Source organism: Helianthus annuus, chromosome 3, assembly GCF_002127325.2.
Source record: "Helianthus annuus cultivar XRQ/B chromosome 3, HanXRQr2.0-SUNRISE, whole genome shotgun sequence".
NCBI lineage: Eukaryota > Viridiplantae > Streptophyta > Magnoliopsida > Asterales > Asteraceae > Helianthus > Helianthus annuus.
In genome coordinates, this window is record NC_035435.2 from 79763555 (window position 1) to 79778885 (window position 15331).

Genomic DNA, 15331 nt, shown 5'->3' on the forward strand with positions numbered 1-15331 from the left:
AGCGTACCTCCCAAATCCTGAAGTCACACTTAGGTAGACTTCGCGTGGAGTTGCTCCTCCCCTAGGAGCTCTAGGACACAATACCGGTGCCGTTCATGGTGTTCATCAACAAACACGGTCGGTTCATGTGGTCCATAAAGCTGCTGGTGTAATGATTAACCCAAAGGTCATGGAATACAAAGTTGCAATGGCCGCATCGCGTTCAATATGCCGTTTTAGGAACATTCTCCCCTTTTGGACTTCCACCTGATGTTAGTTCATTCGCTAATCAGTCTTCGAATAGGAGCTTGACTCTTGCAACTGGTCAACAGGTTGCCAATACATCGTCGAGGCAAACGATTCTTGACTTTCATCTTGCTAAGTTCTCGATAATCAGTACACATACGAAAAGGCTTATCTTCACGGATATAGCTGGGGCTCCCCAAAGCGAAAATTAGGCCCAACAAAACTCCTGTTCAACAGTTCCTGTAGCTCTTGCAACCCTCCTGGTGCAAGATGATAAGAGTACGAGCTGCCTCTGACGTGAGATCAAACTGAGATTCCGCCTAACAGTTGTGGAAATATACCTGAAAGCTTCTCGGGCAGCACACCGAGAGGAATCACGAACAATTAGTAGATCCTCGATCCTCTTTTCTTAGTCTTAACATCAGTAACGATTACTATCATAGCGGGGTATTCCCTTCGTAGACACTTTTGGGCCTTCATGGCTGAAATGGCTCTAACCCCTGCCCCACTCTGACGCTTTTAGAACAGTTAACGATCTTTCCACTAGGAATAAGGATATACAAAACTCTCTTCTCACATGGTATATCTGCGCGATATCTAGATAACCAATCCACACTAACTGCTGCATCGCATCTACCAAGGATAGCAGGAGGAAGGTCGATGTTGTACACCCGTCCCACCAGGTCGAGTTTGCATCCCAACAGGCATATGAGGTTCCACTTGCCTTGTCATCAGCCGATTCCTCAACAGGTTCGGTTTCAAGAAGCATCAGGGTTAAGGAGAACAAAGACGAAGCGATTCGTTACCAAGAACGTATAGGCTATCGCGTTGTTATAATCCTGGCGTCGCCCACGCCAATACTAAATGTCCCTCCATGAGCATCATTTCCCGTGTTGTTGTACTCGTTGCGAGGATTCCCAGTACTGTCGTCGTTCCCTTGGTTGTTGTCGTTTTGATTTAACAACGGCCACTCCATGTTGTTGGCGCCTCCATTTCCATACTGTTGGTTACAATTACGAGTATCTTGATGTTGCCATGACTGTTACTCTAACATCATTGCCTGAAACGGAGCCCTACAATCTTTCACTAACCAAGTCCATTCCTTCACATTCTGCGCCACGCCCCAAAGCGGTAATCACTGTGCTGGTAGTCACACTTTCCCCACAATAATCAGTTGTCCTCACTTATGCCCCGATTGGTTTGTAAGGGTTGACTCCCATGAGTCGCTGTCTAGGGTTAAAGATTCAATTGGAGCCAAATTGCCGATGTTCGTCGCTGGTAATCCGTGCCGTCCAAATACTGAAGTCTGTAAAGTACCACGTCCATCCACTTGTCCATCGATCCAGCAAGTTGGTTGGGTAATACACGGTACGCCGCTAGAGTGTTGCAGAAGTGATCGCACTTCGAGTTCTACAACGTCAGCACATTGAGTTCCAGCAAACAAAGAGGAGTGGAAGAGGTATAGACTAATCATTAGCGCTGCAACATCCAACTCAGGGACGTTCGTACCAGCACCTAACATTCTACACAGTTCGCTGGGCGTTCAGATGAGTGTCCAGGTGATACTCGGTAGCAATCGAGATTCGTAAGGATCTAGAGAGGAGTAAAAAGATCACGTTCAAGTAGGGGACAATTACTGCTACGACTCCTATAGACTGTTGTGTTTCACATCATTCAAATAACAGAACGAAACCTCTTTTTCACTTGTTAAGCCTCACTGGGACTCGCATGCACCCCACATTATTATTATGTGTGCACCCACAATAATATTGTGATTTGCATGTTCATCTCAGCTCCTCCTAACTCATGTTAAATGGTTCCTCAAACTCAAGTAGCAAGCAAGGAGCATCACGAAACGTGAGTCACAAATGTTTAGGGAATTACCACCCTATCAGTCACATAACACATAAAGGTAGTACATGAATTCATGATGTTGTACTAAACGTGCAATCACATGCAATATCATAGGTAAGTGTACACTAGTTATGCAATAGAGTAAATATACGATAGACGAACCTTGCAGTCTGGAGCTGAGTGTCATGGTCGTATTCACGTATTCAGAACTGTTCGGTTATAGTCTGGTTTTACAAAAAGGTTTTAAAACCAAGTTCACTATAACTAGTGGCTCTGATACCAAACTGTCACACCCTCAAAATACCACCTAGGGAGTGTCCCTGTTAGGCGTGTGACCCACTAGCAACGAGCCACCAATTACATTGAATCAATAAGTTTAAAAATAAAGTTTCATCATTTTATATTAAAATCCAAACATAAGTTATTCGAAACCAGCAAATTCAGCGGAAGCGTTAACGTATCACAATATAAACATTTTCCAAACAAATGTAAGAACCAATGTTCAATAAATAAAACCAATCGGTGTGAACCATGACCACTCATGCCCTCCAGCCAGCAAGTTCCTGTTCCAAGATACCTAACGACCTGCGAGCATGTAACAAGTGTATCAGACAAAGCTGGCGAGTTCACAGTTTAAGAAAATGTTTGTTACCAGTTGTATGTAAAACAGTTCACTGACAAATGCAAGTAATATTGTTAATATCTCAATTCCAAACAAGACGGCTCCTGATGTACATGACTGCCCTTTCCCACGTACTCCTATCCAGTACTGGGCCCGACTGGGTCATTAGTTCACATCCGTCCTATCTAGGAGCGGTGTGAGGGTGCCAAACCTAAGTAGCGCTACCAACTAATACCCGTTACCCTCCAGGTAACAATATAAGGGACTTACAAGAATGATAGGTGAGAATATTAACCAATATACCCGTTTTTACCCAAAAGACTTATCCCTCCACGGGATACCCACTGACCGTCCCCAACCACTGGGACGCATGCTCGAATGTAGTGAACTCACCTTAGATTGCTCGGTATGTCACATTACTTTACCCATTCCAAGTTGGTCAACCAAACCCTACCGTGGTTACCAAAGAAAATCAGTTAACATGCACAAAAATCACATATTCCGCATTCATGTTGTGTACAAGAAGCACTCATATTGCACGCGTCATAATAGTTAACACACAACCCATTTTCATCAAGTAATCACTTAACATGTACTCCGCTCTAAAACAAAACACATACAGTGACACATATTCAATTCCATAATACACTAACATGCAATAGTTTACCCTTGCTCACTTAAGTATGTGTCCATGAATTGTTATACTACTCGGCCCAACTTGCAACATTCTGCCCGATACTAGTGGCCCAATGTGGGTGTGAAATCGAACTGTTTGACCCATGCATGGCAATTTACTTATACCAAATCATCCTTTATACGTATCAAACAAATAACACCACATATTGCCATGCTAGTTATAACATTCATTCATGCAATCAAACCTTTTAGCACACAACATAAAGTCATAAAATAAGTGTTTGGTTCACCTACTGTTCGTTTACACAACCTATCCAATCCATGTTGTCAATACTTAACCTCTATCATGCAAGTATGTTTTCACAATAATTCAAGCCTCGTTCGAGTGTACCGCAAGTGGTTTGTGAGGCCCAACGGTACCGGCCCAAGTGCACAGTGGGTATGTATAGTCCACTAGTTCCCAGCCCAGCTAGGTGTTGCAACCCGCTGTGCGGCCCAGCACGGTAAAGTCCACTTTACGATTTGCGGCCCAAGGTGCAAAAGGGCTTCGGTGGTACAGTCCACTCCGGGGTTGTACAATTCGGGGTTGGGCCATTGAATTCAGTGACTGAGTTCTGTGGCTAGTGTCACCTCCCCCGGTCCAACTCTTTGTACGTGACCCATTATGTGCATAAGCATATGGCCCAATTTAGTTATATCATTTGCACCATGTAGTTATACGATGTAATCAGTGTGATGAATATCCACAGTGCCAATTAATATCAAGATTTATCAAGTAACAAAACTTCAAGATTCATACCAATTATTATAGCACATTCGTCATTCAATCTCAAAGTCCGAAACATCATATTACGAGTCCGCAGTTAACCTACCATATCATTCCGTTTTACATGCAATTACCCCTAAATCTTTGGTTGATCATCATAAACATAACCTATTCTATTATCGATTCCCTGATCATATGACAAATAGCATGCATACATTCATGTATTCCTTGCCGTTCATTAGTACATATCAACATCAGTTAACATTGGACCCAACATATAACGCATACCATTTATTTCATGTACATATCAAATGCAACCCTCACACTAATGTTCATCCTAATCGGTAGTTCATATTAATCAGTGCATTAATTCTTTTTTTTTACACGGCATTATACTAGTTCATTCAATTTGCATGGTCCCTATCAATTGCCATACCCATTACATGTAATTATGTAACACTTATCCCTAACACTTAATTGTCTCTTTCATATATTTTAGTTGACTAAATTCAATTCATTCACATGGTCTCTGACAATTCATGTAGATCCTATGCACTAACAATTAACCAATCAATTACACCGTTATGGAACCATTATTACAGATCATGATAAATCACACAATCACCCCTTTTCATATTATAAAACAGAGCCGATTAACCAAATAACGGACAACCACGAAGCGGACCCCTCCCCCCCAAGTACATCGATTAATATTACAACCACCTCTAATTCGATTTCATTAGTTGTTAATAGAAATATCTAGCAATACTCCTAAATTGAATGAAAAATCATGTTCAATCAAATAACCACATAACACATTCATATCTAATCACAAGTAGTCAATCAAAGGGTTAACCAAAATAAATTCACCAACCTGAGCCAATGAGATCGTGTGTTAGAGTGGTGCCAAGGGACGCTCAAAGAAACTTGATTGAAGGATACGATGGCACAAAAATCTCTGCCGTGTTCGCAAGAGGGGAAAAAGGGTTTTAGGGTTTGTAATATTTTGTAAGGGGTTGTGTGGGTGTCCCATCTCATGCACTAACGTAACAAATAAGGAGGAGATGGGCTAAGGGTCGGTTGGGCTTAGGGAGTACTCGGCCGAGTGTGGACCAGGATGATTTAATGTTGAGAGTGTAACAAATAATATGTAAGAAACTCACAATCCAATTATCATAGTAATTCGATATAATTAAAACAATTAAAACAAGTTTACGCAACATAGGCATAATGACGCCGAATAGTGGAGCATGAAGAGTGGTGATGTAAGTCAAGTGCCACGAAGTTAAACAAGACTAACATTGAAAGTTCGGGTTGTTACACAGAATCTATCTGAGTTCAGTAATCAAATTATTGTATACTCAATGTAACCATTAACTATATTGTAACTCTCTAATTAATTAGTAAAAACCATTTAATCCTATACATATTGATATTTATCCTACACATATAAATACACACATTACTCATCTCTCATCTCTCTAGAAAAATTATTGAAATTTATCCTACACGTATTTATGAAGATTTTTTTAATTAGAGAAAAGAAAGAAGTAATACCCACCACACTTTAAAAGATCAAGGGTTACAAATGATAGTGGTAATTCTGTATATAGTGTAACTATTTTAACTTTACCTTTTATATAAAAAGGGCATTTTTTAGATTTTGGTGTAGGACTTTAATGTTAAAATAGAAGATATGGTATGCTAACATTTCTCTTCCAGCATTGTAACATCCTTCTAATATCTCTCTTGAAAGTTTTGGATCCGGTGGGTTTAGACGGAAGTTTGGATAGAATAGAACTAATTCAGTAGATATCTTGTTAGATTAGTCATAAATCGAATGATTTCATCCATACCGAAAGAGTTTACATCGTTTACAAGCTGGAGAAAAATTCTCCAGCATTTCCCCTCTGGGATCTCCAAAACTTATCAAACTATGAACACACGACACTATATATAGACATTGGTTTGGTGCGGATGAGCACGTTCATGCGGACTAGACTCTTCCATACGGATGTGGGACGTGGTGTCTAGTTTGTACGGACTTTCACTATATTTTTAGTACTTTTTACTCTTTTATCAAACTTTAAATTTATAAAACACGATATAAAACTATCACTCTCTACAACACGATAGGGCAAGTGCACCCATCGTTGGCGTACTATAGTGATGCTAAGATACCGAGATCGTCCAAGGACACAAGGCTTTTAATACCGGAATATCGTCGACGTCTAATCTAACCAAATTTTCTGAGTAAAGATTTTTTATAAGTAAAAATAAAGAAAATAAATAAAACAACAGATAGACAAGATAGAATCACTTGGTTCCGACTTGTCGCTTATGTATCCTTTGATGATTTCCGCACTTTAGGTTTTTTTAAGAGATTATCTTAGTTATTGTGGCATGTCTCTCTTTTGGAGGCAATGCTACCCTCAGCCATATTGGTCTGAGTCAGCAGGGATACAGTCCCGCAAGGCCGAATTATTGAAAGATAATTAAGTAAGTTATTAATGCAAAATGTGGCATGTCCCTCTTTTGGAGGCAACGCTACCCTCGGCCATATTGGTCTGAGTCAGCAGGGATACAATCCCGCAAGGCCGGTTTAAATTTTAATAGTAGTTTATTTATAAATGATTCAAGCCGTTCTTACTTCCCCTGATTTAATGCTATCTATCTCAAAGGAAGTCCTAATAAGCTTGAATCAAGTCCTCGCAGGATCTATACACTGAATGAGGCAAGAACTTTACCCAAACCACCCTTCTAACCCCCTTCCAGGCAGTTAACACGCTTTATATAGACCGTAAAGATACGAATGAGTGAATCAACAAAACATGAAGAGGTGATAGAATAAAGTTCACTTTCAATATAGAAAACTAGTTATTAAAGTCATTAATACATACCCAAATAAAAAGTTACCAAAGCTTGGAAATCAAAAGTAATGCATAAATGATTTATGTTCACCAAGTGATGTAAGAGATTAGCCAAGCATGGCCTTTGTTTGACAAAAACTCTTACTATCTATCTTGGATCCGGAGACTACTATACACACTCTAAGGATGGATAATGAATGAATGTGATGGATGATGGTAGTAGTGGTAGTAGAGTGGTGGCAGGTGTGAGAGAAGTGGTTTGCCAAGGGATGAGTTGCAAGTGAGCCAAGCACCTCCTTTTATAGCAGTCCAATTGTACACACGGCCCCGTATGTCAACGACACGACCCTGGGGCCCTTATACTTGTTGTACGAACCCAGATTTGCAAATCTGAGAGTTGACCACGACCCGTGTCCATGAGACACGGCCTCGTGTCCCTTATCTGCTCTGTTTATCTTTATATTCAGGGAATCTTGAGTGGCGCATGGCCCCATGCCCGACAGGCACGACCCCATGCTTTGGGTTCTGGTTTGTTGTTTTTGTTCTTGGGGTGAAGTTTGGAGGGTCAGTATAGTGTATCAACTTCCCTTCTTCTGTATTTATACTGGTTTTCGTCTTTAATTTGTTCCTTTTGTTCATTTAAGCTCTTTTAATCCTGAAAATCAAAAGTAAACAATGAAACACACTTTTTCCAACATTAGTACTAAAAAGGTTTGTTTTTATATCTTATTTGATACAATTTATATGTTGCATTTGGTGCATATCAAATACCCCCACACTTGAATCTTTGCTTGTCCTCAAGCAAAACTCTTTAATATTGCTTACACTCCCAAATGGAATAGGTAGAAGAGAAGTTTCCGGTCTTGTTTGTAGAGTGTCGAGAATCCAAGTTCTTTTTATTCTTGTTTTTTTATTTTATTTACAATCTTATTTAACATTATTTATTTAGAACTTTTTAAAAAAAAATATTTTTAAGCATAACATATCTTTTAAAATTTCATTTAGCTATATATACATTCAGATACCTCATAAGTGATCACTCAACACTCGGCCGAAGACATATAAGTGAAACGCTCGGTCCTGGTACGGATCTTACTCCTACAATATGCTTGACAAGCAATCAAACCTCCTCCTTTTTAACTTAATCCTTGTAAATATCAAGAAGACTTTGAAAGGATAGGCTTTTGTTTAAGGGTAGATGTAACGACTCCCAAAATACCCTTTGAGGAACCCTAATCGAAACCCCGAACTTGTACGGCGAGACCCAGCACAAAAAACGAAGAAACCGATAACAAGACACTCCGGAGCATCGCGGGGGATACCCCTGATTCTTCCACGACACACGGGGTAGTACCAGGACACGTGGCACCTGATCGCGACAAGTGGCAAGCCTATACGCATTACGAAGCTAACCAAGCCCTAGCCGGAGGCCCCCCGGTACGCGGAGGAGTTCTGCAATCCCTTCGCGACGTGCCTTGGAAGCCCAGGATGGCTATATAAAGCCTGACATGGAACTGAAGTTTATGCACCAGTTCGATCACTTTCTACGAACTTTTACTCTCTCGTTCTGTCGTTTCTTTTCCCGAACCCCTAAAGCTGTGAAACTCTGCTCCGTAGTAAATGCACGTAACCCTAATCACTGGTACGATACCATATCCGAGTGATCTGAAACCCATCAACGTATGTCAAAGTGCTGCCTGAGTAAGGCTATACTTTGTTAACTACGTTGGGATTTTGATCTCGTGATTATCGTTAAAGTTTGAATTGGGTTAATGCACTACATAGCTAAACCGATTGAAATTCTTGACCAAAAGGTCAAAGGATTAAGAAACAAGGAAATTGACCAAGTAAAGGTCAAATGGGAGCATCGGAAGGGAGCGGACACCACCTGGGAATTCGAAGAAGAAATGAGACGACTCTGCCCTTCACTTTTCGGTACGTGTACATGTTTCGGGGACGAAACCCTCTTTAAGGGGGGTGGATTTGTAACGCTCCTAAAAATATCTAATACTTAACATTAATATTTACCTTGATGATAAATATTATATACATGAATACTGTTATGGTTTAACTTGGTTAGTTGGTTGTTGATAGATGATAAAACATTGAAAAGTGCCCCTTTTATAATAAACAATACATGAAGGGATGAAATGGACAATTAGGAAACTCGTTTTAATAAAAAGAAAATAAAAACCCAAAACACACACAAGTGTGTGTTCAGGGGTGACCAGAGAGAAAGAAAGAAGGAGAAATCCTTCGTTGAACAAAAGTCATCAAATTGAAGATCAATTAGGGGCCTAAATTCATGCATGATTAGAGATTATCATTCATCTAATCATAACTAACACAGGGTATGTTGCAAGTTTCGCTTTGGGTGATAATGATGTATATGGAAGAACTTGGTTGATTGTGTTCTTGAGAAATTGTTGTTAGTATGGCTTAAATAAGGTGTAATATAGACCTAAGGCTTTAATTTTAACTAAAATTGTAAATTCTTTAGCATGAATCAAGTGTTAGAGTGTGATCTTGGTGTATGAGAAAGTGGGTTTTTGATGAAATTATGTAATACATGAATTATGGTAGTAAATTACATGTTTGATAGAAACTTCATTGAATCTTAGTTACTAATTGAGCATTTGATCATGTTGAATTCATAAGATGCAAATACATGGCTTAATGATGATTAATAGAACCCATTTAAGTAATATATGAATTTATGCCCACAAGGTGCTTGACAATATGCCTAAAAGAAGATTTATTTGTCAAAAAGGGTAAAAGAATAACAATAAGAAACTTGTGAATGATAATTGACAAGTTTACATGTCATAAAATGTGCTATGAGTTCTAAACGATAAATTGGGTTGCACTCTTTAGGCAACTCAAGTGGAGCTCCAGACGGTCAAACCAGGACGGACACGCATTTGGGGAAAACTCTAAGGTACATGGTTAAATGCTTCGTTAAATTTGTTATTTAATCTTTTGTTATTGAGATTAGTTGTTATGTTAAGATCTGAAATTGAGTGTGTTTGGTTTGCATGAAATGATGGATTTCATAAGGGCAAACCAAACGGCTCAATTAAGGGTAGGTGCAAATCGGGTAACGGGAGCACTTTACCCATAGACATTAAGCTCGGGGGACAGGTAGTGATTGGTTAAATGCGCAAACCGGTAATGGGAACGTGAGTGACGAAAGTAATGAACCCGGGAACAGGTAGGAGGGATGGATGTAATCCCAAGTAATATTTTATAAGTAGTCTAAGTCTATGCACTTAGATCACTAACGGGTCAAATATTAAAAAGCGCAAACCGGGTAACGGGAGCGCGAGATAAGTAAGATAAGGAACTCGTGAATGGGTCAACATATTGCGAAATAAATCCCATCCAAAAGGATAGGGGTTAATTAGATTAAAGGGTTAATTGGTAAAAATGTCGAATAATTATATTTGCATGATAATGTTTCCGATGATGCATCTTTAATATAAGTTTCGCTAAGAAAATATTATAAGTTTGAAAACAGGAAAAATATTTTTCTTACAAAAGCGTTTCTGGAAGTCTCGGGTTGTGTTTTAATGTACGGGAATCAGAACGGGTCAAATGGATCAATTAAAAAACACAACAGCAAAATGGATGCAGAACATGGCGTCGCCGACACCATGTGTGGTCGTCGCCGACGCGGCTTAAAAATCCATAGTTGCCTAACGCCTTATTTTACTGCCTACGACAGTTTGGTCCTGACGCAGCATCCATTCGACGTCGCTGAAGCCACCCAAAACTTGAATTTTCCTGATTTCGTTATTTCGCAAAGTTAGTCATGGTGTACATTCCATTAAGCCTTATAAAACTAACAAATTGTAAATTTTCAGTTCTAGGCCATTCGCACGTACTTTTGGACGATGATCAAGTCACTACCAAGGAACCGAACATGATAAAGATCTTAGGTCTGCACCTTTTATTGATCATAGGATTATAAATTAAGTACTTTTGTAAATCATGGGATTACTTTATGTTTCAAAACATGTTCTTAAATGTTAAAGTAATGTAACAAATTTTCTTGTTGAATTTAATGAAAATCTTGTTTAAACTGAAAAAGTTAATTAACTATTTGTTAAAGAATTAAAGTTTTGATGGGTCTTACACTTTTGAACTAAGATTAAAATAAATATGCCTAAAAACCTTCATGAACACGTGAATGAATGATTCAGAAACACTTTGGAATCTGCAAACAGTGCATTGAATGATTCGGAAACACCCAATGATGAAGACGTGAATGAATGCCAAGATTTTAGTAGCTTGAACCAGACCATCATTGAAGGGCACCTCTTAATTTGTAGCTATTCTATAAAATTTGTTATTGGACAATCTAATATAAATAGTGATATACATAAACCTAAGAATTTGAGTGCAGCTGGAATCGTGTTCACCTTACTCCTGTTCCAATCATAATTACTCAATCTTCTAAGGATTCAAAGGTGAGTAGCATCTTTTTTTTCTATAGCCAACAAAATTTTATTGATAATGCATCCGGCTAACAACTATTAGCCAAGGGCTTAACAGAAACCAACAATATAAATGATTCAATTTCATGCATTCGCCAAATTAAAGTCACACCAATCTGCCCAAGTGATAGCTCGATATCGTGATCTATTCTTGAACAACAAGAATCCAAGCATTTTAATCTCATCCTAGATCCTCGCAAAGCATACTTGCTTCTGGTTGAAAATCACATTGTTCCTACTTTTCCACAAGCACCAAATCGTCGTTTGCATTATCGTATACACCGTTTTCCGCCAATTTGCTTCTCCCCTGATATGGCCATGAAAATTGACTAGGTCTTGAAATTCAAGTATAAAAAGATGAACTTAACCTGCACCATTGAGTCACAAAATTCCAAATAACTTGCGCAACGACCACAACAGATTCATAGTAAACGACACCCGATCCATAGCCACCCGCCAAGCCAAAAAATTCACCTTAAAAGGGTGTCCAACTGTTCCAACTAAAGCCAATTCTCAAATCTGTAAACAAATGACTTCGGACATGACTCATCAAACTTCGGGCAGATAAAACCCTCATGATTCCAGCGACCAATTCCACTTGTCTTTTCTAGCTCCGAATGTCTAATTTTGTAAGTCACCTGATAACTGCTCCAGGTCCCTTTTTTCAATCACACTGCTGGGAGCCCGAGGCCACTAGACTCTTGATATAAAATTGGTTCAAAGAGATTCAAATAGGATCATAAGGGAGCAGATGAGATCAAACTCACCACCTATTTTGTCCAATTGGTTCGGAAAATCTGGGTATCCCTGATCTCTTAAACTCCGAAACACCCCTGAAATCCCATGTTCTAAAAAAATCTTATGTTTTCATGCGCCGGCTAAGGTTTCGGCGACCCTCAATGCAACGTTCAAGTTAGACGGTCATGGTGAATCATAGATCTGGCCTGAATCTACAAGGGTTTCAAATCTGAGGCAGGGTTTCATGGGTTGAAGTGGTGGTGGGGGTGGTTCAGGTGTCGACGGTCAAAGTGGTGGTCAGGCGTTTAGGTGGTGGCTGGAGTGGTGGTAGTGACTGATGACGCATTTAGGTTTACAGGGTCTTAAGGAGGAGTGTAGAGAGAGAGAAGGTGGATGTTGAGAGGGACAATTTAGGTTTATGTTTTGTATATATATACATATATATATATATATATATTGTTAATTAATATAAAATAGGATGAATTACTAACCAACCCTCATGTACAAAGCACATGTCATATTTAACTAAAGAATTTAACCTGGTTAGTGCTAAAGGATGTAGAGTGTAATAGGTTTTACAAATAAAGGACTGTGACTGTAATTATTGAAGTTAGAGGGTATCCATTGCAATCCGATACAAACATAAAGGACGAAAAGTATAATTTACCCTTAAATTAATGGGTTTACCCGAACTCGCGGGTATACCAGAAACCCAACGAGTTTTGGGACGGGTTTAGGACAAACTTATCTAATCAGATTTGGGGTTGGGATTACCTAAACTCGTCCCATTGCCATCAATGTTTAACTTTGAAATGTGAAATTTTGGTAATTAAAGGACACCGCCTGATGATATGTGTTAACTAAACTGACAAGCAATGTAATTTTGGTAGTTAAAGGGCATCCCTGAAAAAACGTTCAAATATAAAGTACGTAAAGTGTAATTTAGTCTTTAAGTTATAAGCGAACTGACAATAATAGTGGTTTGCACATGTGGGAATTTAACTAGAAAATCTAACTGAGTTAGAAGACAAGGACACTGCCTGATGATATGTGTTAACTAAAAGGACAGGCAGTGTAATTTTGGTAGTTAAATAACACCGCGTGAAAAAACATTTAAATATAAAGGATGTAAATTGCAATTTAGCCATTATTTTATAACACTAACTTGCATGATTACACTAATTGAGTAACTCATCTTTAATTAAGCATCTAAATTAAATAATAACCTTTTTAGTGTTTCTTTTTTACAAAGTTAAATAAGATTTTTTTTTATTGTAACCATATATTAAAAAAAAACTACAAAATTTCCACCCGTTACATTAACAAATCGAAAAATTATTCTAAATTGTAACCATCATTTTTTTTTTTTTTTTTTTACAAAGCAATGGCAGGTAGTCGGGCAACAAGTTGCGCCGCCACCCCCTTTTGAATAGAAAAACCAATTCTACTAAATACAAAGTTTGAAACCTTTAGCGACGAAGAATTACTATTAACGACTTTTTGAACCCGATTCAAGAGTCGTACAGCGTCAGGAGCGAGACCACCAAAGGTATCAAACGCAAACGGGACAAACACATGTTGATTCTCCCGGCAAGCTTTGTCATGTTTTGCCACTTTGCTCGCCTCTGCCTTGAGCACCGCTTGCCCTACGACAAAGCCCTTGTCCTTGAGTCCGACAAGGGGGGAGACTCCAGTTAGATCTACACAAGCGTGTTTCCCCCCTTCCCATCCAAACACAAGGATGTCCGCCGGGCGTAAAGTGGACCTCCCCTCTAAGGGGTCAGTAAGGAAATTTACTGGAGCCTCCTTTTTGGCAGAGATCCCGGCCCGCTTAAGAACATCACATAACACATCTCTCACCCAATCATGCCGATATTTAAACCCTGGTAGCTCTTTACAGTGGATCGCGTGCTCGCCGAAAGAATCCAAACACGCTTTGCGGCATACCGGACATGGCTCGTCAACTGGGAACAAAGGAATCATCAGTCGGTATCTAAGGATAGCACGGTATTCCACAGCCGACATGTGTTGCCCCAAGCCTTCAATTGGTGTGGCAGACAGAAAATCCTGAGCATGTGGGGCACGTAGACATTCAAACACAGCTCTTTGCCGAGGGGATAAAACAAACTTCTCTTCAAACCTCTTGACAATTTCTCCATATAAGGCATTCGCCAGAATTTTCTGGGATTTAGGAGGGGCGGTGTCTTTAATGTAGAAACCGCCAATATCAAGGTCGGGAAGAGAACTATGCAAAAGGTCCAACGCACTCTTGTAATCGGAGTCTAAAACATCCCCACCACATTCTCGGAGTATGTGGTCTTGTAAACCCCAAGATTGGGCCCTTGAAGCCACGAAAGCATATGAAGAGGCATCCTCGGCCGTACAAATCCCTAAGCCTCCGAACCGGGTCGGGAGAGAAGCCAACCTCCACTGGAGATCACCAAAAAAGGCACCCCCACAAACAACAATATCCTCTAATGCTCCCCGGAGGCCTTCATCAAAAACAGAGACAGCTCCCCTGACCAAAGAAGGTTGACACGTTCGAAGACCAAACAACAATTTAGCAACACTCATACAAGAACGAAGTAAGAGGAGCTCGCTCTGAGGGTCCCGTAGGCGTTTAAGGCACCTCATCAGCTCGACTGCACAGTTCGCTCTTTTAAGAGCCATACCACTAATAAACTCTGCATCACGACTAACGGCACCCCCCAGGAGTTTCACACCCAACATCGGCCTCCCAATCCCCTGAGGGAATAAGCCCTCCTGAACCTTTACACCATTGCAGGTTGGCCAATAAACTTCAGTTTTCTTTATATTAAGTTGAAGCCCTAAGGAAGGACCATCATCAATTACGTGATGTGTAGGATAAGGTGTATGACAAATATAGGATAAAATTTGATATGTGTAGAATTAATTTTGATATGTGTTGGATAAATTTAGACATGTATAGCATAAAATATTTCTGAGTAATTAATTAGAGAGAAAATAAATGGTAGTTAAATTTAAAATTCTTACACCAGAATTGTTACAAAATTGTCATCAATATTTATCACTCATGATCTTATTAATTTAAAGGAGGGATTACTTCTTTTTCTTCTAGCATTAAAAAGTCTTTTTAAATAAA